General features: G+C 33.3%; 1 protein-coding gene across 4 annotated transcripts in view; it reads right to left on the bottom strand.

Moving 5' to 3' along the window:
• Window positions 1-23530, bottom strand: part of jbug (filamin-type immunoglobulin domains fbug) — a 152352-nt gene that overhangs the window by 65576 nt on the left and 63246 nt on the right. The window contains exon 1 of one of the 4 annotated variants that reach the window (XM_088270462.1): window positions 14263-14516. The exons of the other annotated variants lie outside the window; for them this stretch is intronic. The gene's annotated coding sequence lies outside the window, so the exon portion shown is untranslated. Of the gene's footprint in view, window positions 1-14262; window positions 14517-23530 lie in introns of those variants that run through there. 4 annotated transcript variants of the gene reach the window in all.

Below are 23530 nucleotides of genomic sequence, written 5' to 3' on the forward strand. Positions count from 1 at the left end.
TCTGGAGGTCCCGGGTTCGATTCCCAAGGAGGTTAAAATAAATATAAGTGATTTTTTCACTGTCATATTTATTCAATATTACCCTGGACTGGTACCTGAAGCGGAGGGCTGATCACCTTTCCTTCATGTGTAAACGATTGATCTTGAGATAACACTGCGTTTATATGACGCAGTGCCCTATGCACCATTGGGGTGCGGATAAGGGTTTTATTATTTATTATTATTAATAAAAAATTCTCAATATTATTAATATTTAAAGCATTTACTTTGTGATAAGTCATTTTTACTAACTATTTTTTTTTTTACAAAAATGTTAATAATATTAGTATATAACCACTCACCGAGATTTTATGTCTACCGGTTTGGAGACGTACCCGTCTCTTCGTCAGGACAATCACTACCACAGCATGCAAACAATACCACCCTTCACCACCGTAGCACCATTTACATACTTAAAACTACACAAAATGTGATCTCGGTGAGTGGTTATATACTAATATTATTAACATTTTTGTAACAAAAATAAGATTAATAAAATCTTATTTTTTGACATATAATGACAGAGATGAAGAAGAATATGGAAGTCTGGGCATTTACGGGACTGACGACCGTCATGGGCTGGTTTAAGTGGTCTCTTTACACACGTGTAACATTCACCAATTTTACCCATTACTGACAACCACACTACTCAAATTCTTGGAAGTTCTACATATATGACATTATTATTGAATCACTATAATTGGTCCGCCGTCCGCCTCCGTAGTGTAATGGTCAGCATGCTCGGCTGCCGTTCTGGAGGTCCCGGGTTCGATTCCCAGGGGGGTTTAATAAATATAAGTGATTTTTTCACTCTAATATTTATTCAATATTACACTGGACTGGTACCTGAAGTGGAGGGCTGATCACCTTTCCTTCATGTGTAATCGATCGAGATAACACTGCGTTTATATGAAGCAGTACCCTATGCACCATTGGGGTGCGGTAAGGGATTATTATTATTTTTATTATAATTGGAGATAATTCAGATTTGTGAACAGGTATTTGGACACACTCAAAATGTTGTAGATGAATAAAATCCCTATTTAGTGTGAAATCATGTTTTATTGAGTGTAATCGTAATTTAGTAAGTGATCACTTAAACCAGCCTATGACGGTCGTAAGCCCCGTAAATACCCAGACTTCCATATTCTTCTTCATCTTTGATGAGATGTCAAAAAATAATATAAATATTTTATTATCCATTACTTCGTCTTCTAAAATATTTTATTATCCATTACTATTTTATTATACATTATTATACATAATTATTATTTTGCACAACTGAAAAGTGACGATTTTTTATTTATGACGTTCTTGAAAGGAGTGAGCGAAATGCGGATATAAAACCAGCGAGTACCAACAAATTTGTATGTGGTTTTAATTATTTCTATGTTTTTTACGCAAAGTGGGCAGAAGATTACTACCTACCTTAGATAATCCAAAATTACTAGATAATTGCTAAGCAGACATGGTATGCGAGTCCTTGATACCACGCATTCGTACAACGCACGCTGATATATTTTTTCACAATATTTCAATTGTGTCCAAATCTTTGTTCAAATTTTTTATTTTTAATTCAAGTTTGACTTGGTTAATACCACTTTTTCTTTATTTCTACTGTGACACGTGTTTCGATGCATTCCGCATCATTTTCAAACACCGTATGTGATGTTAAGTCTAAATTAAGACCCTACATAAGTATTTAATTTTCTTCAAACCCAGGTAACATTTCGCTCACTCCTTTCAAGAACGTCATAAATCAAAAAACTTGATTTTTCAGGAGAACGTTTTTAAAGTTTTAAAGTACAACACAATGTTTAAAAAATAAATGTCAAGCCACTTTTAACGTTTCACTGTGCAGCAGATCTTTTTAGGTAAAACCTTCAGGTTTTTTCTCCATTTCAAAAATATTAAGTATATTTAAAAAAATAATAAAACAATACCTTTTCTTCAAAATGCAAAAACAACATTTTCTGCCCTGTAGCGGGTAAATATTAAGTTAAAAATATGCCTCTTTTGCTGAGATATAGTACATTTTCTGGGCATTCCGAAAACACGCACAACTGAAAATTGACGAATTTTGATTTATGACGTTCTTGAAAGGAGTGAGCGATTTGACTTAATGAAAATTTTTCTTGAAAAATCGTTTTCGTGTTGAAAATAAAAGAGTTATTGAAGGATAATGAGTTTAAAAAAATATTAAAAACATATTACCAATGTCTATTCTGAAAATCAAAAAAAAAATCCTATATGAGTACTTACTTATATTTTTTTAATCGGGCGTGTAATGACGAACGGATGCTAGCGTTACCGAACGCTGAATAAGATCTGTGATTGCGAGTATGGCCTTAAATCAATATCGGGAATATGAATTATGTATATGAAATAATAATTTTTCAAAGTATAATTAAAATGTAACTTTGTTTTAAAATCACTGTAAGTATTTCATTATAAATATAAAAAAACTAACTAACCATCACGCCGCTTCCCCGCAGGGGTAGGCAGAGAGAATCGAACGCCACACCACTCTGTCTTTGCAAACATTCTTTGCCTCTTCTACATTCATGCATCTCCTCATACATACCCGACAATTATTACGACTCCTGACCCGGCCGCTTTCAAGTATTTGACATACCTAATTGTGCCAAGTTTTCCTCGGTCGTCCTCTGCTTCTTTTTCCAACTACATTCGCTCCATAAATTTGTTTAACCGTTCTTTCTTCACTCATACGCTCCACATGTCCAAACCATCTCAACGCACCTTTCTTAATTTTATCGATAATGCTTATCTCAGCCTTACATTCTTTCCTTATTTCATCATTCGAACATCTATCAATTATCGTTTTGCCACACATTCGTCTGAGGGATCGCATTTCGACTGCATTCAGTCTGCTTTCATCCTTCTTTTGCCAACTCCATGCTTCAAAATAAATATAAATATATTATAGTGATTTTAAAACAAAGTTACATTTTAATAATAAATATTCCGAAAAAAAAAACATAAATCATGAGTAAGAGCCTCCAATACAACCCGACATCTTAAAAAAGCTGGGCGTTTTTAAATGAGGAAACACATATTTCCTTGTTTTAAGAAGGTGTTAATTTTCGAAATCGCTCACTTCTGTTGACAAAGTTGCATGGAAAAGTTTCATACAACTTTCTAAGTACGTACATTACTGTATGTCTGAGGAAAGCACTTACCGGCTATGTGAGAGGAATCAAATAATAGGTACGATTGTGATGCCTTTCTAGCAAATTTTCTGCTATGGTATTCTACACATAACTGAATGATAATAAAAAATAATCATCATTAATTGATTCGGTCACTTTTTCTGTAATATCTATCCATTTTATACTATTCTTTCTTCACTCATTCGATTCAAATGCACACATTACATGTCTCTCACTCCTTTCAAGAACGTCATAAATCAAAAATCGTCAATTTTCAATTGTGCATGTTTTCGAAATGCCCAGAAAATGTACTATATCCCAGCAAATGCGGCATATTTTTAACTTAATATTTACCGGCTACAGGCAGAAAATGTTGTTTTTGCATTTTGAAGAAAAGGTATTGTGTAATTATTTTTTTAAATTTACTTAATATTTTTCCAATGGAGAAAAAACCTTCAGGTTTTACCTAAAAAGATCTGTTGCGCAGCAAAAAGTTCAATAAGTGGCTTGATATTTATTTTTAATACATTGTAATATATTTATAAACTTTAAAAACGTTCTCCTGAAAAATCAAGTTTTTTGATTTATGACGTTCTTGAAATGAGTGAGCGATGTGTCAATAACACATCTGCGGGAAGGGTACTTTTACCCTTTCACTCGACTGGTGGTGTTCGGCGGGAAGGGTAATTTTACCTTTCCATTCGACTCATCGTAAATTGCGTGTAAGTTATTTTTACGCATGACTTTTGCGGTATCTTTTGATCTCATATCGATGTATACAGTATGGTCAAATGTAATCACTTCTTTTCAGAGATATTTATCTCTATTATGTGCCCGCAGATAACATAATAATCAAGCGTGTATAATTTCACAATGCTTGTGGGCAGGGATTTTTTAAAAACAAATAATGAGCCTAAGTGGGTCATTATTAGAAAAAGTCGAGGCTTTTTTTTTGAAAACATAGATGTCCGGAACTCACTTCATGAAAAAATACAAATATATATCCGTACAAAAGGTGCTGGAACGCCGTTACACCGGGTTGGGGCGTTTGAGCACTACACGGAATTTTACCGTCCGGCAGTCTGGTTTTGAAAAATAAAAGCGACTACGACAGTTTAGCCCTTAAGCGCCCTTGAGGTAGTATTTTACGAAAATGGCGCTATATTAGTTATAATATAAGTTACGATAAGCGTGATCGAATTTACGCGCAACGTGTTCACGCACCGATCAAGAGCACCGATTCGAAGAAAGACGGCCAAAAGCATAACCCAATCCAAGCCAATTATCCGTTTTATCATGCTAACCGGACTGCCGGACAGTAAAATCCCGTGTAGTGTACAAACGCCCTTACAAGCAAAAAAGTCCCGCTTCTGGGTATAAAATATGTTAGCACCAATTCATAAGTCCGCCTTCTGTCGTGAGCAATGTATTGCGTGTGTTGCCGTTACGCTCAACAGATGACGCTGCCATTATAATAAAATTAAACAATTATTTATTTTAAAAGCTATGTAAGTTCAATCGAAAATTCCGAAGATGATGATTGGTTAATGACACCAGCGATGTGTTATAACGGCTCCGTGATATCGGTCAATGGCGGTGCCATTTGCGGTAATGAGGATTCGCCTCAGCGCGCTTTGACGACCACTTACACCCAGTTTACATGCGCAAGTACACTGGGTTTAGGTAATGAGGGCCGCCGTCGGCCCATATTCGTAGAAATGGTCTTTCTCTTATTGGAAAGTGCTCGTAATATATTTTTTTGTGTAAAATCCGACTCTATATCGAGGTTTATAGTAATAACTTAAAATTCCACGACCATACTCTGCGGTTTATTCATACAATTGAACGTACATGGTAAATATATATATATATATATATATATATATATATATATATATATATATATATATATATATATATATATATATATATATATATATATATATATATATATATATATGTATATGTTTGTATGTACGGATGTTAGAGGTCAAAATAAAATATGGAACACAGGCAAAATAAAGGAATGGGTTCAAGAGTTAATTTTATGAAAATTGTAAAATGTTTATATTTTTAATTTTTTCTCTTTTTTGTGTCTATATTAGTTTAAAATCGTTAAAAATAATAAAAAAATGTATTAAAAAAGAACTCCACCGACAAGATACACAAGGTGGCTTGGTGGTCTCTGCAAAAAAAGTTCTAAATATGTATAAATTGTGATTTAAATAAATGTAAAAAAAAATAATAGAAATGTGTATGTATATGTATGTGTATGTATATATATTTATAAATATTTTCTTATTTTTTAATCTTCTTACGTAGAAAAAAAATCTTTTAACCACTCTCATTAATTCCTCTCCCTTCCTTTTCCTTCCTGCAAATTCTATTTACTATACCATACCCTTACCCTTTTACTCCCTTCCTCACACACACACACACACACACTCTTTTTTTACATTTTTTTTATCTCTTCAATTGTTATTATAACATAAATGTGGAATTGTTTAATTGGCTTTATTTATGTCAACGTAACTATTTTTTATTATATACTTTTTTAAATGTAAATCTGTACAATTCCCGACCAAATAAAATGAAATCAATTTCAAATACTTGAAAGTGGAGAGTTCAAGAGTCGGAATAATCGGCGGGCATGTATGAGGAGATGCATGGATGTGGAAGAGGCGAAGATTGTTTGCAATGACATATTGGTGTGGCTTTCTATACTCTCTACCTACCCCGACTGATTAGTTACCGTTTTTTTCTCAGAAACGTGCGCTTTCTATTGTCCTTCTTTTCAATTTAACCAGACTGAGTCATAGCAACGCGTGGTCGGGTACAGCTTGTATACAAAAAAAAACACAATTCAAGCATCTTACTAAATCACGCTAAGATAGTCAGAAATGAAGACTCTACGGAGCATATCTGGCAAGAGTCTTCGAGATAGAATCAGAAATGCCAGGATCAGGGAAATATGCGAGATGGAAGATGTCGTTAGGTGGGGAAGGCAACGAAGGAGACAATGGTATGCGCGTGTGAGGATCCATCCAGACTCCCCCACAAGGTAGACGACTCCCGGGCAGACCAGCAAAGGGATGAATGACAGCTGGGAATCGACATCGCAAGAGGCTAAATCCTTCTTAAAAACAGGCCACAAAGCCTACACCAAAAAGTAGAATTAGAGACCAAATTGGTTATATTAAAACATTTCGCTATGGGAGTGTTGAAATGGAAGACTGCATATCTCATACATAATGCATTTCATAAATTCATCTCATCTGGACCTGAGCGGCGTACAGTAAATAAATGAAAGCAATTTCCGTAATTATTGTAATTGACTGTGAGATATTTACTTTTAATTACTGTCTCGTTAACAAAATGCTTCAAACGCCATTAAAACTGCAAAAGAAATCGCTAGTTTCTCCTTTAATATGACAACTATGTATTTAAGAAAAAATCGGCAGATAGCATTAGTGGTTTATATGTTATCCTTAACATTCAATAAATACTTTTCTTTCAAAACCATATAATTACTTCGAAGAAAAACTTATTTTTTCAATCCAAAAACGGTGTTTTAAGAAAATAAAAATAAAATTTCGTAAAATTTTACCTGGATTTAGAGAAAATTAAGATGCGACTAAACGAATGCTGGGCCTTAATCAATGAATCTATATTGGGGAAAAAATCATCTGCATCCCATATATGAAAACGTGTAAAAAAATAAACACCGTATGTAAAAACCACACCGCGGTAATTTCTCAGCGAGTCATTCGTGATTCGGTAGTCTTATAGATAAAATTTGGGTCGAAACGACCCACGAATAAACGATTATAGTGAAAAAACGCATTGTTTATTTTTCAAATACTAAGTGCTAAGAAAACGGCATCGGTTGTACTGAATGATGTTGATTTAAAGCAGAGGCTGCCAACCTCATAACAGTAGTGGTCGCATTAGTGTGAAAAATGTCGCTCACTCCTTTCAACAACGTCATATATCAAAAATCGTCAATTTTCACTTGTGCATGTTTTCGGAATGCCCAAAACTACTATGTACTATAGTACATAGTAATATACAATAGTATAGTACTATATATATTTATATATATATATATATATATATATATATATATATATATATATATATATATATATATATATATATATATATATATATATATATATATATATATATATATAGGTGTATGTATTATTTGTAACATTTAGTACATTGTAAGTCGTTTTATATATTTTTAGAAGCAATTACAACTGTGTAAAAAATACAATATAATGAAATGTGAATGACGATAAAAATTACTTCTTTGCAAAGGATGTAAGTAAAAAAAAAGGGAAGATAACAAAGGGAAGAGGAAGACTGTTACGAAAACAGATGGCGCTGACATTGCGGTAAAAACGTGTTTACTCGCAAGGTTGGGAACCCCCAACCTAACCCATTAAAAGACTCACGAATCCATATATTACGGAAATGGAATCCATTAAAGCAGCCACAGACTACCATACTTTATCTCGAAAATTGTAAAGCAAAGCAACGCATTGTTGAGTTTCTCGTATTATGCACTGATCCAATCGTGATGATCGTAAATTAATTTCATTGTGTTATTCAATCATACTGAAACGGTATCCAGTATCCAGGGGCGTGCATTCCATATAGGCAGAAAAACAGTGCCTGCCCTAACTTACCCGCTTGACATATAAAAACGCAACCAGTATACGGCTGTCCAAACTCAAAACACAGTAAGGGACATTTTTTGTAGTACGTTTTTTTGCATTTTTACATTCTACTTAGTCCAAAAATGCAAAAAAAACGTACTACAAAAAAATGTCCCTTACTGTGTTTTAAGTTTTGACAGCCATATACTGGTCACCACATAAGAATGCCAAACTAATACTTATGATTGTGTCCAAATACTTGTTCACAAATCTGGATTATCTCCAATTACAGGAGTTATTTTCATATTATTTTTTGACATGTCATCAAAGATGAAGAAGAATATGGAAGTCTGGGCATTTAGGGGACTGACGACCGTTATAGGCTGGTTTAAGTGATTTATTTACACACGTGTAACATTCACCAATTTTACCCATTATTGACAACCATTCAAATTCTTAGAAGTTCTATATATGAACCAATTTAGAAACCTTGTTCTTTAATCACTAGAACTTCACTAGAGACATCTATTGGTGAGATGTAAAATCACAATACTATTAAAATCTTATTAAAATCTGTAGAGAACTAAGGGAGATATTAAGGATTAAACTTTAGATATTTGAATAAAACGAAAAACGTGAGTTCGCATACGTCATCATTTTCCGTCATCGAACGTTTTAAGACGTCATATGGTTTATAGATGTGTAATAGTAGTAGTGTGGATTGTTTGTTTACCACTACACCACCATTTGTGTTATACAAATATGAGGGGCGGGGTGGGAGAGTGGACCATAGACATCAACAAATAGAGACGCCAATAATTTAGCAATGTTACCAATATTCAAGTAAGTCCATCGTTTCTGTGGCGTCATTCATTACCAACTTACGAAAACAACGTATTTACGAAGGCGAATTTTCCAAAAGAAAATGATGAACGAAAATATTGATTTTATAGGGTGTTATAAACACTTCACGAGTCTAACACAATCCTTTATAGGTTGAGTATGTTAAATTCGATATTCCTCCCGTCTGACAAAGATCCATTCTCTGTGTACGCCACTGCCAGTACTCATTCTAACAAAATGGCCATTAAAATTTACGAGTGTATTTTTTCGTAAAAAGGTTATCAAAATTTATGAACAGCAATTAAAATATTAATTTGACTAGATTTTAAAGCAGCGATCATTTTTTCTTTTGTGTAAATTTAAAATAACGATAGTGTGATCTGGGTGAGGTATTGTGTCAGATATAAAAATTAAACACTTGTATAAGACCGAGAAAAGGAAAGTTTCGAGAACTAAGATGTTCTTATCAACAGGTGAAAATACAAACTTTGAACGTTTGAATTCATACAGTTAGAAATTTTGCTTGTCTTTTTTTATAAATTGTAATATTAACTACTGGAAAAATACTTTTGTTAAGAATTTAAGCCTTACTCAAAATAATAATAAATTCAATAAGTGTCCGGCTGCGCTGAGAGCTGGACGCCATTTCACGCCCATTTTTAAAGGATATTCATTGCATGTCTGTTTTTTTGGATGAATTTCTTACCTTTGTATAAATATTTTTTTTTAAACCATACGTTTATTTGGAAATAACTTTTTTTCAAAAAAAACATTTTTTTTCAATCCAAAAAAAATTTAACAAAACATTTCAAATAACGTTAAATGTTACCTGAGTTTAAAGAAAATTAAACTGAGATTCAACAGATCTTTTTAGGTAAAACCTGAATGTTTTTTCTCCATTTGAAAAATATTTAGATAGTATATTAAAAAAAAATAATTAAACAATACATTTTCTTCAAAATGCAAAAACAACACTTTCTGCCCTGTAGCGGGTAAATATTAAGTTAAAAATATGCCGCTTTTGCTGGGATATAGTACATTTTCTGGGCATTCCAAAAACATGCACAACTGAAAATTGAAGATTTTCGATATATGACGTTGTTGAAAGTAGTGGGCGATGTGTTTCGAAACGTTCCGCATCATTTTCAACCACATTTTGAAACATTCGGTGTTTGAAAATGATGAGGAAGGCATCGAAACACGTGACATGATAGATTTTGATAAACAGTGGTGTTCACCAAGTGAAACTTGAATAAAAAATGCCAATTTTCAACACTGGTGAAAAAAGTGAATGTAGCGTGTACGATTGTTTATTGAAATCATTGAAAGAACGCATGATGATTGATCGTCGATAAAAGAAAATTGTAATAACTATTCGGATTTGATTTGATTCGGATATTGTAGAAAAAGTAAATCGGTAGTGAGAAATTTCTAATAAAAAGAAATTTTGTCCATTTATAGACAATTGTGCTGGCTTTATCACGTCGATAGGATCGATCGATTTAAGAAAGCGAAAACGCTCGATAATCACAAGACAATCGGTAAAAGTCTTATTGAAATCTGTATAGAAGTAAGGGAGATATGAAGATGTAAACCAGTGCTCTGCGACCTTTTCTCACCGACGACACAGTAAAATTCTTCCTAGTATTCAGCGGCACACCAAAAGCTAAATATATAGACCATTGAAAAATTATTTAATTGTAGTAATTATTCCGTAGTTTAATGGTCAGCACGCTCAGCTACCATTCTGGAGGTCCCGGGTTCGATTTCCTGAGGGGGGGGGGGTTAATAAATATAAATTATTTTTTCAGTCTTATATTTATTTAATACTACCCTGGCCTGGTACCCGAAGCGGAGGGCTAATCACCTTTCTTTTATGTGTTAACTATCAAGATAACACTGCGTTTATACCATGCAGTGCCCTATGCACCATTGGGTTGCGGATAAGGGTTGAGGTAGAGAAGAATTACTATATCCTACGTTTTGAAAAATAGACAATATTAAGAAAAATATTTTGTCATCGTGTATTAAATACAAAATGAAAAATTGTAAAATGTCATTGAATTTGATCGCGGCACACCTGTATCTGGCTCACGGCACACCACTGCGCTACGGCACACCGGTTGCGGAGCACTGATGTAAACTTTAGATATTTGAATGAAACGAAAAACGGACACGGCTATACGTCATCAAATTTTACGTCATCGGGCGCGTTATGGGGCGTATCCCTTTATGTATCTGCTTTATAGAGTTGTAATAGTAGTAGTGTGGATTCGTTTCTGTGACGTCATTCGTTACCAACATATGAAAACAAAGTTTTTACGTAAGCGAATTTTGCAAAATAAAATGATGAATGAAAATATTGATTATATCGGTTGTTATAAACACAAAACGAGTCTTACACAATCCTTTATAGGTTGATTATATTACAACATTTTGAGTGTGTCCAAATACTTGTTCACAAAATCTGGATTATCTCCAATTACAGGAGTTATTTTCATATTATTTTTTGACATCTCATCAAAGATGAAGAAGAATATGGAAGTCTGGGCATTTACGGGGCTTACGACCGTCATAGGCTGGTTTGAGTGATCACTTTACACACGTGTAACATTCACCAATTCTACCCATTATTGACAACCACACCACTCAAATTCTTGGAAGTTCTATATATGAACCAATTTAGAAACCTTGTTCATGAATCACTAAAACTTCACTAGAGACATCTATTGGTGAGATGTATATAATGTATAGATGTATAGATTATATTAAATTAGACATTCCTCCCGAGTGATAATTCATTATTACCCCAACATTAGACGGTGGATGGAGGCTGTTTTGGCATACGAATCAAGTTGTTTCGATAGTATAATTAAAATTCCAAGTAATATAACTCGTTTGGTGGAACCCGATATGGCCGGCCTTCCACGATACTCGAATGTGCTCGGGCGTTATTAGATGTTCCAACATCTGAATCTAACAAGTTGTGTAGGATTAGCTGGCGAACATGTTGGGCGATGTTGAACATAGATGGGTGTACTAACCAGTTTCAACATTTTAAATGCATAAAAATGTTTAAATATCTACTGTATATTATTTTTGACATCTCATCAAAGATGAAGAAGAATATGGAAGTCTGGGCATTTACGGGGCTTAAAATAATATGAAAGTAACTCCAGTAATTGGAGATAATCCAGATTTTGTGAACAAGTATTTGGACACACTCAAAATGTTGTAAATAAATTATCTGGTTAAATTATAAGCTTAATAATAAAAATGAAAATGGTATTTTCTGGCGTTTCTCATGTGTGTGATTATAATCCAGGATTCGGATCTCACATACTAATATAAGAGTTTCTGCTTAGTAATAAGCTTCTTTACATCTCACCAATAGATGTCTCTAGTGAAGTTCTAGTGATTCATGAACAAGGTTTCTAAATTGGTTCATATATATAGAACTTCCAAGAATTTGAGTAGTGTGGTTGTCAATAATGGGTAGAATTGGTGAATGTTACACGTGTGTAAAGTGATCACTTAAACCAGCCTATGACGGTCGTAAGCCCCGTATATGCCCAGATTTCCATATTCTTCTTCATCTTTGATGAGATGTCAAAAATAATATGAAAGTAACTCCTGTAATTGGAGATAATCCAGATTTTGTGAACAAGTATTTGGACACACTCAAAATGTTGTATCTACTGTATACACTATAAATTTCGCAACTTAGTTCATAAATTCAAAAACAATAAAAAATGCTTTGCAAGAGAGGTCTGTCAGGAAGCCTAGATGCTGTATCAGATCTGGGAATGCGGTGGGACAGCTCGGCTGCCCAAATTTAAAAACACAGTAAGGTACATTTTTTGGAGTAGGTTTTTTTTGCATTTATGGACTAAGTAGACTCTACTTAGTCCAAAAATGCAAAAAAACCTACTACAAAAAAATGTCCCTTACTGTGTTTTAAATTTGGACAGCCGATCTTTCAATGCTGTATATTGAAGAAGAGAAAAAAACAACTTTTAAATACAATCTACTTCACGATATTTTGAGTGTGTCGAAATACTTGTTCACAAATCTGGTGTTTCTCCTGGATTTTTAAAATAAAAGGGTCTCTGCTAAAAGCTTTCTAAATAAAACAAAGATGGCTGTTGTGAACTCAAATGTACTGTGACATGAGATTGATCAATATGTGTAGGAGTTCCAAAAATTTAAGTAGTGCGGTTGTCAATGTAAATAAAACACGTGTGTAAAGTGATCACTTAACAGGTCATACGCCCTGTGAATATCCAGACTTTCATATTCTTCTTCATCTTTGTTGAGATGTCACAATGTTAATGATTTAATAAAATGAAGCACTTGTATAAGACAACTTTTCAATTGATTAATTTATATGAATCAACTAGTTTTTAGATAAACGCGACTAGTTTTTAGAACAACAGATGTCCCTGTCAACAGGTGAAAATACAAACTATTTGAATTCATCCAATCAGAAGTTTTGTCTGCCTTTTTTTTTACACACCATAATAAAATACCATAAAATATAAAAATAAAACACTTGTATAAGACCACTACTGAGTTTATTGATGATAACAGGACTAGTTTCGAGAACTATAGTTGTTCTCATTAACAGGTGAAAATACAAGTAAATTTTAAATATATTTTATGGAAAATGGTGAAGTAGAAACCTATAAAAAGATAAATAACAATAGAAGAAAGTTTAAAAATAGTTTTTTTTCACCTGTTGATGAGAACTTCTGTAGTTGTCGAATTTAGTAGAATTTACATTTAAAAAAATTAAAAGTCATGCCACTTTTATATTCATTCAATTAAATTTAAGCTTTTTTACTATCGTGTATTAAAAAAAACACGCGAAACTGGATGAAATTAAATAGTTTTTATTTCCACTTATTGACGAGAACATACATAAGTATGTACTTTTCTTGAAACTAGTCGTGTTTACATTAAAAAACTCAAAATACAAAAAGTTTTATAAAGTAATTATACAATATTATCTAAATAGTAAACTTTATGCTGTTTTATTCCGTGTGTAAAAAGGCATAATAGATTAATTCAAACAGTTTGTATTTTCACCTATTGATGAAACACGAATAGTTTCGAGAACATCTGTAGTTCTCGAAACTATTCGTGTTTACATTATTAAACTCAAAAGTGTTCTTCCATGTGTTATTATATTTAAATAGTCAATTAATCGCTATTTTATTATTGTGTGTATGTATGTATTAGTATTATTATAACTGATGTCACAAAGGCCCCCTTGTGTCACAAAAAAATGATGTTTATGTTACCGCGACCCCTTACTCAATGTCACAGCGACCCCCAGTTTGAAAACGCTGATGTATCGCGCACAGTACACACATCTCGAGTCGGTGGTATGTAGGGCACGGCACCGGGTCAACAGTTATGGCAGATTCCTCTCAAATTCTCACATCACAACATCTTCTACCCGTCTGCCTCGCTCTCTCGGTATCGCTTTCATTTACTCCTTCCCTCGCATTTTTCACACAGCAGAACAACACCAAAAAACACACCTTGCAAAGGAATCCGGACAGCAAGATCTTGACGGAGCAAATTCCTGGCGAACTTGAAAAAAACTCAAAAAAACAAACACAACACTTGAAAAAAATACTCAAAAACAGCACTTTAAACCTTGTTTTAATTGATTCTATTACTTATTTACACTTTCGCAAAATTTTGGACGTGTTATTCTGCATTTACCGACGCAGCGAGCGTACTTTGTTGTTAAAATCGCGAGCCATCTCGCTTGACGGGAAAGTCGACTCGAACTGATGTGACACCTCCTTGCGGCGAACTCTCACAGCTCGGTCGAGGTAGGTGTATACCATGCGGTAAGGGACAGACGTTCGCTCGGCTGAGCGCGTGTGCCGTGAGAGTGAAAGAGATGGAGATAGTATACCTGTTGCGCGCTCCCACCTGTTGGTACCTGCGCGGTTAGCGAATACACGTACGGCTGGGCGCACAGTACCGTAATGAGGAATGATCCCAATTGAATACCTTTTCGTTCATGTCGCCCGGGTATTTCTTCAGCGTTGTTTCAGATGGTCGATCACAGTGGATAGATAACGTGGCTCATTTTAACTACGTACCGTAGATAATTTTGACATTACTTTTGGTCCTAAACGATTTATTTTCCATTTATTTTAAAGATAAAAAAATAAATAATATATACCAGGGGTACCCAAAGTGTGCGCCGCGGCACCCTGGTGCGCCGCGCTGGCCAGATAAAATTCGTGTGGAAAAACTTTTTGTGAAAAACACAGTTGTTATTTTATTCTATAAAATCCAGTTCCACCAAGAAATGTCAGGAAAAAAACATACACCTACATATAATATTGATATATCGCTCACTCCTTTCAAGAACGTCATAAATGAAAAATCATAAGTTTTCAGTTGTGCATGTTTTCGGGATGCCCAGAAAATGTACTATATTCCAGCAAAAGAGGCATATTTTAAACTTAATATTTACCCGCTATAGGGCAGAAAATGTTGTTTTTGCATTTTGAAGAAAAGGCATTGTTTAATTATTTTTTTTTTTAAATATTAAATATTTTTCAAATGGAGAAAAAACTTTCAGGTTTTACCTAAAAAGATCTGTTGCACAGTAAAAAGTTCAATAAGTGGCTTGATATTTATTTTTAATACATTGTATTTTATTTTTAAACATTAAAAACGTTCTCCTGGAAAATCTTTTTTTTTTTAAGACGTTCTTGAAAGGAGTGAGCGATATCTGTAGGGTGAATAATCACGTCTGATATAATCAATAATATAATAATCATAATAAATAAATAAAAATATTAAATATTGATAGATTTATATTATCCACTGACACTTCGTGATGGAATTGCATTTTTAATTTATTATTAGATTAAAACCAATATTTTTAGCTTTTCCACTTTTTTATTTTAAAAACCAATATTTTTAGCTTTTCCACTTTTTTATTTGACCAGCGACCGGGTTTCGTCGTTACCGACATCACCAGTCTGATGATGTCGGTAACGACGAAACCCGGTCGCTGGTCAAATAAAAAAGTGGAAAAGCTAAAAATATTGGTTTTAATCTAATAATATATTAAATATTGGTTAAGATTTGAGAAAAGTTCATTAAATTACTAGCTCTAATAATAGTATTGTTATTATTTTACTCTTTGGTTCATACACTTTCTTTTTGCTTTCATTTCTTCAACATGTAAGAAAAGTGTCAGAAATGTAGAGACTAATAATAATAAGTTTACTACAAATTAAAAAAAAAAAAAAATATCGGACTGTATCTGATTCGGCCCTGAACTCGAAGAAGAAAGAAACGGATATATATCAAAAACCTGTGGGTAGAAAGAGAAGAAATGAGTAGGTGGTCATAGCACTCGACAATGGCAGAAATGCCTTATTTTGTTTATTAACAAATAAACCGTAATCAAAGTTTGTACGTCGGAATGCTCGATGACTAACTGCTGGCTCACAGTTAAACCGGAGATAATTTAACGACTGTTTGGTTGTTTAAACAATAGTCAAATGTAACTACTAGTTTACGCCTTAAAATTTCAGTAGGTTTGTTGCAGGTTTGCTGTTTACGTAGGTTGATAACGATATTTACGATTAATTTATGGTGTTTTTTTATTTATTATAAGACGTGATATAAGAAATGAACGCAGTGCCAAAATAATAATACGATTTTTTATTATTTTTTTTATTTTATTTAACACAATCTTTATTATAGAAAAGTAAATACATTATATTTACATATATTATCCGCCTCCTTAGTGTAACGGTCAGCGCGTTTGGCTACCGTGCTAGAGGTCCCGGGTTCGATTCCCAGGGGGGGTCAAATAAAAATAAGTGATTTTTCACTCTAATATTGATTCAATAATACCCTGGACTGCTACCTGAAGCGGAGGGCTGATCCCCTTTCCTACATCTGTTAATGATCAAGATAACACTGCGTTTATATGAGGCAGTGCCCTATGCGCCATTGGGGTGCGGATAAGGGTTTGAATGAATCCATATCTGCATGAGCGCCCTTGAGATAGTATTTTACGAAAATCTTGATGTTATCTTGATCGTTAACACATTTTCTTGATATGTTAACAATCAAGATAACACTGCGTTTATATGATGCAGTGCCCTATGCACCATTAGGTTGCGGATAAGGTTTGAAGATGTATGAGGAGATACGTGGATGTGGAAGAAGCGAAGATCGTTTGCAAAGGCAGATTGGTGTGGCGTTCTATTCTTTCTGTCTGCCTTCCTGTTGGTTAGTTACTTGGAAAACCAAACATTTTTTATTTGTATGAAAATGCTTGTAGTAAAAAATACCCGCACGATTCATATATATTTTTTTAAAAATGGGAATTACATTTATTATTTACTTTTATTATACCTGTATTTGTCCGCCTCCGTAGTGTAATGGCCAGTATGCTCGGCTACCGTTCTGGAGGTCCCGGGTTCGATTCCCAGGGGGGTCAAATAAATATAAGTGATTTTTTCACTGTAATATTGATTCAATATTACACTGGACTGGTATCTGAAGTGGAGGGCTGATCACCTTTCCTTCATGTGTAATCGATCGAGATAACACTGCGTTTATATGAAGCAGTGCCCTATGCACCATTGGGGTGCGGTAAGGGATTTATTATTTATTATTATTATTATGGACAAGGTTTATAGATCATTAATTGGATTTTTGTTTCTACTAAATGAATATGTATTTACAACATTTTGAGTGTGTCCAAATACTTGTTCGCAAAATCTGGATAATCTCCACTTACAGGAGTTATTTTCATATTATTTTTTGACATCTCATCTAAGATGTAGAAGAATATGGAAGTCTGGGCATTAACGGGGCTGACGACCGTCATAGGCTGGTTTAGTGATCACTTTACACACATACTTATTACACATATTCTTTTTCATCTTTGATGAGATGTCAAAAAATAATATGAAAAAAACTCCTGCAACTTATTGCAGGAGTTTTTTATTATCTCTTAAGATAATCAAGATTTGGTGAACAAGTATTTGGACACACTCAAAATGTTGTAAATAAATTATCTGGACAAATTATAAGCTTAAATAATAAAAATGAAAATTATATTTTCTGGCATTTCTCATGTATGTGATTATAATCCAGGATCAGGACCTCACATACTAATAAAATAGATTCTGCTCAAAAAAGCTTCTTTTCATCTCACCAATAGATGTCTCTAGTGAAGTTCTAGTGATTTAAGAATAATGTTTCAAAATTGGTTCATATATATATATATAGAACTTCCAAGAATTTGAGTAGTGTGGTTGTCAATAATGGGTAGAATTGGTTAATGTTACACGTGTGTAAAGTGATGACTTAAATCAGACTATGCCCAGATAAATGCCCAGAATTCCATATTCTTCTTCATCTTTGATGAGATGTTAAAAAATTAAAGGGAGATTAATATGTTTTTATTTGAATCTGTTTTAGGAACAGGAGGGATAATCTAGTGTGGGTCAATCGGGAACTTGTCAGCATTTGCTCATTGCTGGGAGGAAGCCACGTTGCACTCCTCAGGAGAAGCCGGACTGTTGACTGTCGTCAGCAGACCTTCCGTTCCACTAGAAGAGGGTTCGGCATATTGTGTCCTAAGGTGGTTCGATCCTTATTAGGACTATACAGAATGCCATAAATACAAATATACCTATTGCTAACTGTGACTGAATGACATAGTCGTACTTAATGGTGGAGTGACTCAGTATATGTCGCGTGGGTGTCTCTAGCGGTTGATCAAGAACACCATTCAACTATGGGACAAGATTGGGTACCGCGACTGTCAGACGACATTCCTATGTAAAGGAGATAATTGAACGAAGGAGATCTAACAGGAGATGGAAGGGAGTGCCAGTTGAAACACGCCCAAACATGAATATCGTTCACTCCTTTCAACAACGTCATAAATAAAGAATATACAATTTTCAGTTGTGCATGTTTTCGTAATGCCTAGAAAATGTACTATATCCCAGCAAATGAGGCATATTTTTAACTTAATATTTACCCGCTACAGGGCAGAAAGTGTTGTTTTTGTATTTTGAAAAAAAGGTAGTGTTTAATTATTTTTTAAATATACTAAATATTTTTCAAATGGATAAAAAACCTTAATGTTTTACCTAAAAAGATCTGTTGCACAGTAAAAAGTTCAATAAGTGGATTGATATGTATTTTTGATACATTGTGTTATATTTTTAAACTTTCAAAACCTTCAGGTTTTACTTAAAAAGATCTGTTGCACAGTAAAAAGTTCAATGAGTGGATTGATATTTATTTTTAATAGATTGTGTTATAATTTTATATATAAAAAACGTTCTCCTGAAAAATCAAGTTCTTTGATTTATGACGTTCTTGAAAGGAGTGAGCGATATGTGGAGGTCCTCACTAAAACGTCACATTACCATTATAAATGATTTTAAGTAATCAGGAATTCTAGCTTGTAAAATTGTTACGTTTTGGTTCGATTTAATGATTTTATATTGGTTTAACATAGAATTAGTAACGTTTTGTAGGAATTTTAACAGTAAACGTGTCGGGTTGTGGTCCCATGGTTTATGTCGCGGACTCTTGAGCCAAAGTTTTTCGGTTCTAGCCCACTCTACCACAATTTGATACCTATTTCTAATAATGAGCTGCATAGGCACACAGAAATACTATGAAATTGAAGTACATATTTATCTATCTAACCCTTATCCGCACCTAATGGTGCATAGGGCACTGCATTGTATTGACGCAGTGTTATCTTGATCGTTACTTACATGAAGGCAAGACGATCACTCCTGCGCTTCAGGGACCAGTCCAGCGTAATATTAAGTGAATATTAGAGTGTAAAATAACTTATATTTATTTGCACTCCATACTGGGAATCGAACCCGGGACCACCAGCACGGTAGCTAAACACGCTAACCATTGCACTACGGGGGCAGACAAATATATTTAGTAAACAAAATATATTTAGTAAATAATAAAAACACAAATCGCTCACTCCTTTCAAGAACGTCATAAATCAAATAACTTGATTTTTCAGGAGAACGTTTTTAAAGTTTAAAAATATAATACAATGAATTAAAAATAAATATCAAGCCACTTATTGAGCTATTAACTATGCAACAGATCTTTTTAGGTAAAACCTGAAGGTTTTTTCTCCATTTGAAAAATATTGAGTAAATTTCAAAAAACAATTAAACAATACATTTTATTCAAACTGCAAAAACAACACTTTCTGCCCTGAAGCGGGTAAATATTAAGTTAAAAATATGCATCTTTTACTAGGATATAGTACAGTTTTTTGGCATTCCGAAAACATGCACAACTGAAAATTAACCATTTTTGATTTATGACGTTCTTGAAAGGAGTGAGCGAAATATTTCCGCAATGATATTTTGTTCTAACATATGGTAAATAAGTTGTGATAACCATGAACATTTCTAGTTAGCAGTTACCAAGAGCTGACCTTCGCAATTCGTAGTGACTACTTGTGTGACATATTTAGTGCATTTCGTAACATTATTATTTACGACTCTCATTGTCACAAGTACCTACACATAACGATGCCATTAATCATTTATCAAATTTGGTCCGCTGCTGTTAATTTAATTCATAATTGGTTGAACACGATACTTATCTTACCCAGAGTTTATATCGCTCACTCCTTTCAAGAACATCATAAATAAAAAATAGTCAATTTTCAGCTGTGGATGTTTTCGAAATGCCTAGAAAATGTACTATATCCCAGCAAAAGAAGCATATTTTAACTTAATATTTACCCGCTACAGGGCAGAAAGTGTTATTTTTGCATTTTAAAGAAAAAGTATTGATTATATATATATATATATATATATATATATATATATATATATATATATATATATATATATATATATATATATATATATATATATATATATATATATATATATATATATATATATATAAACTTGACTTTTCAGGAAATCGTTTTTAAAGTTTAAAAATATAATAAAATGTATTAAAAATAAATATCAAGCCACTTTTTACAGTGCACCAGATCTTTTTACGTATAACCTGAATGTTTTTTCTCCATTTGAAAAAGATTTAAAATATTAAAAACAAAAATTAAACTATACCTTTTCTTCAAAATGCAAAAACAACACTTTCTGCCGTGTAGCAGGTAAATATTAACTTAAAAATATGCCGCTTTTGCTGGGATATAGTACATTTTCTGAACATTCCGAAAACATGCACAACTGAAAATATACTATTTTTGATATGTGACGTTGTTGAAAGGAGTGAGCGAAATGTTATCACATTTATCTCACTCAGAGGTATGTAGCCGGGACAGAAGGCCATACTTACACGCGCTACTGAAAATTGCTATAATTTTTTATGAAAGTGTTTACTTAGCGAATAATTTTAAAGCAGGGAGGACACCGCAGTAACAAAAAACGCGCTGAGTGTCAGAAATGAAGACTCTAAGGAACATATCTGGCAAGAGGCTAGGAGCTGGAGTAAGGAACAACATAGGATAATAGAAATACACAGGTTGGTACAGATATAAATGATCATTTAATAATATTTAACGAAGGCAGCTGGGTACGCCTTCGGATTTTTGACACATACGTCTACAGAGCCGGAAATGTACTTAAAAGTATGATGATTTTCCCTTTATGAAGGTAAAGAGGGAAGGGATTTTTATCTCTCATATTTTTCGACATCTTATCAAAGATGAAGAAGAATATGGAAGTCCGGGCATTTACGGGGCTGACGACCGTCATAGGCTGGTTTAAGTGTTCACTTTACACACGTGTAACATTCACCAATCTACCCATTATTGATAACCACACTATTCAAATTCTTGGAAGTTGTATAAATAGTATATGAACCAATTTCGAAACATTGTTCTTGAATCACTAGAACTTCACTAGAGACATCTATTGGTGAGATGAAAAGAGCAGAAACTCTTATATTTGTATGTGAGGTCCGAATCCTGGATTATAATCACATACATGAAAAACGCCAGAAAATATCATTTTTATTTATCTATTTTATCATACACAAAAATATTTTTAAATTACAATAATGTGTCCTTATGGAGATTTCCTGTGCCGAAGGCACATTCGTGGATCATATGGCCGAATGATAGGTTCTATTTCATATCTACCCACCTCCATTATCCAATTATTAATAGCTGTTTTTAAAGCAAGGTCAAATATTAAAACCAATTGCGAATGCGCCCATACAAAAAGATAATATCAATTAAGTCTATATTTCCATGTCATTGAATTTTATTTGAGTAGTAAATGAATAGAAATATTCAAAGAATGTCATGCTAATCTGGCATTTAGAACGTCAAATATTATATCAGCCGCATTCCGTTTCAATGAATGTTGTTCTAAAGTTAATTAGATGCGGGTTGTTCGTGAACAGCCGGATCTTAAGAACCCGTTCATTTGCACCGATTGAGTGACCGATTCCCAGATTTTATTAGTGAATCTCGTTCGTTAAATCTGATACGTTCAATGGTTTTCCGAATCACAGATACTCAGGAAAAAATGGAAAAAATATAGGGTTTCATAAACAAGAATATTTCGTTATTTCTTGATTTAGAATTATGTTTGTGGAAATACATGATGATTTAATATATAAATAAAACACTCGAGTAAGACCACTTTTGAGTTTATTAATGTAACACGACTAGTTTCGAGAACTGCAGATGTTCTCATCGGCACGCGAAAATGCAAACTGTTTGAATTAATCCAGTCATAAGTTTTTCGTGATTACATATACGATTATTAGATTAAGTAATATATTATTAACATTATATATGTCCGCCTCCGTAGTGTAATAGTCAGCACGCTCTGCTACCGTTCTGTAGGTCCCGGGTTCGATTCCCAAGGGGGGTAAAATAAATATAAGTGTTTTTTTCACTGTTATATTTATTCAATACTACCCTGGACTGGTACTTGAAGCGGAGGGCTGATCACCTTTCCTTCATGCGTAAACGATCAAGATTACACTGCGTTTATATGACGCAGTGCCCTATGCACCATTGGGGTGCGGATAAGGGTTTTATTATTATTATTATTATATTCATATAGAAATATACAAGAACCATTTTCATTAGTTTCTGGGTTCGAATCCACTATCACAATTTGATAACTATGTATTTTTAATAATGACCCGCTTAGACTCACAGAAATAGTATGAAATTGAAGTATTTTTGTAAATAATAAAAACACAAATCACTCACTCCTTTCAACAACGTCTTATATAAAAAATAGTCAATTTTCAGTTGTGCATGTTTTCGGAATGCCCAGAAAATGTACTATATCCCAGCAAAAGCGACATATTTTTAACTTAATATTTACCCGCTGCAGGGCAGAAAGTGTTGATTTTGCATTTTGAAGAAAATGTATTGTTCAATTATTTTTTTAAATATTCAAAATATTTTTCACATGGAGAAAAAAACATTCAGGTTTTACCTAAAAAGATCTGTTGCACAGTAAAAAGTTCAAAAAGTGGCTTGATATTTATTTTTAATACATTTCATTATATTTTAAAAACTTAAAAAACGATCTCAGTGAAAAATCAAGTTTTTTGATATATGACGTTGTTGAAAGGAGTGAGCGAAATATTTCTCTTTAAAAAGAAAATAATAATAATAAATATTTATATAAATGTTGAATTTAGTGCCTACAAAGCAATGTGTTTTAATATGTTATTAGATTAAAACCAATATTTTTAGCTTTTCCACTTTATTTTTATTTGACCAGCGACCGGGTTTCGTCGTTA

Source organism: Brachycentrus maculatus, unplaced genomic scaffold (genome assembly GCF_059751285.1).
Source record: "Brachycentrus maculatus isolate JH-2025_06_01 unplaced genomic scaffold, ASM5975128v1 h1tg000386l, whole genome shotgun sequence".
NCBI lineage: Eukaryota > Metazoa > Arthropoda > Insecta > Trichoptera > Brachycentridae > Brachycentrus > Brachycentrus maculatus.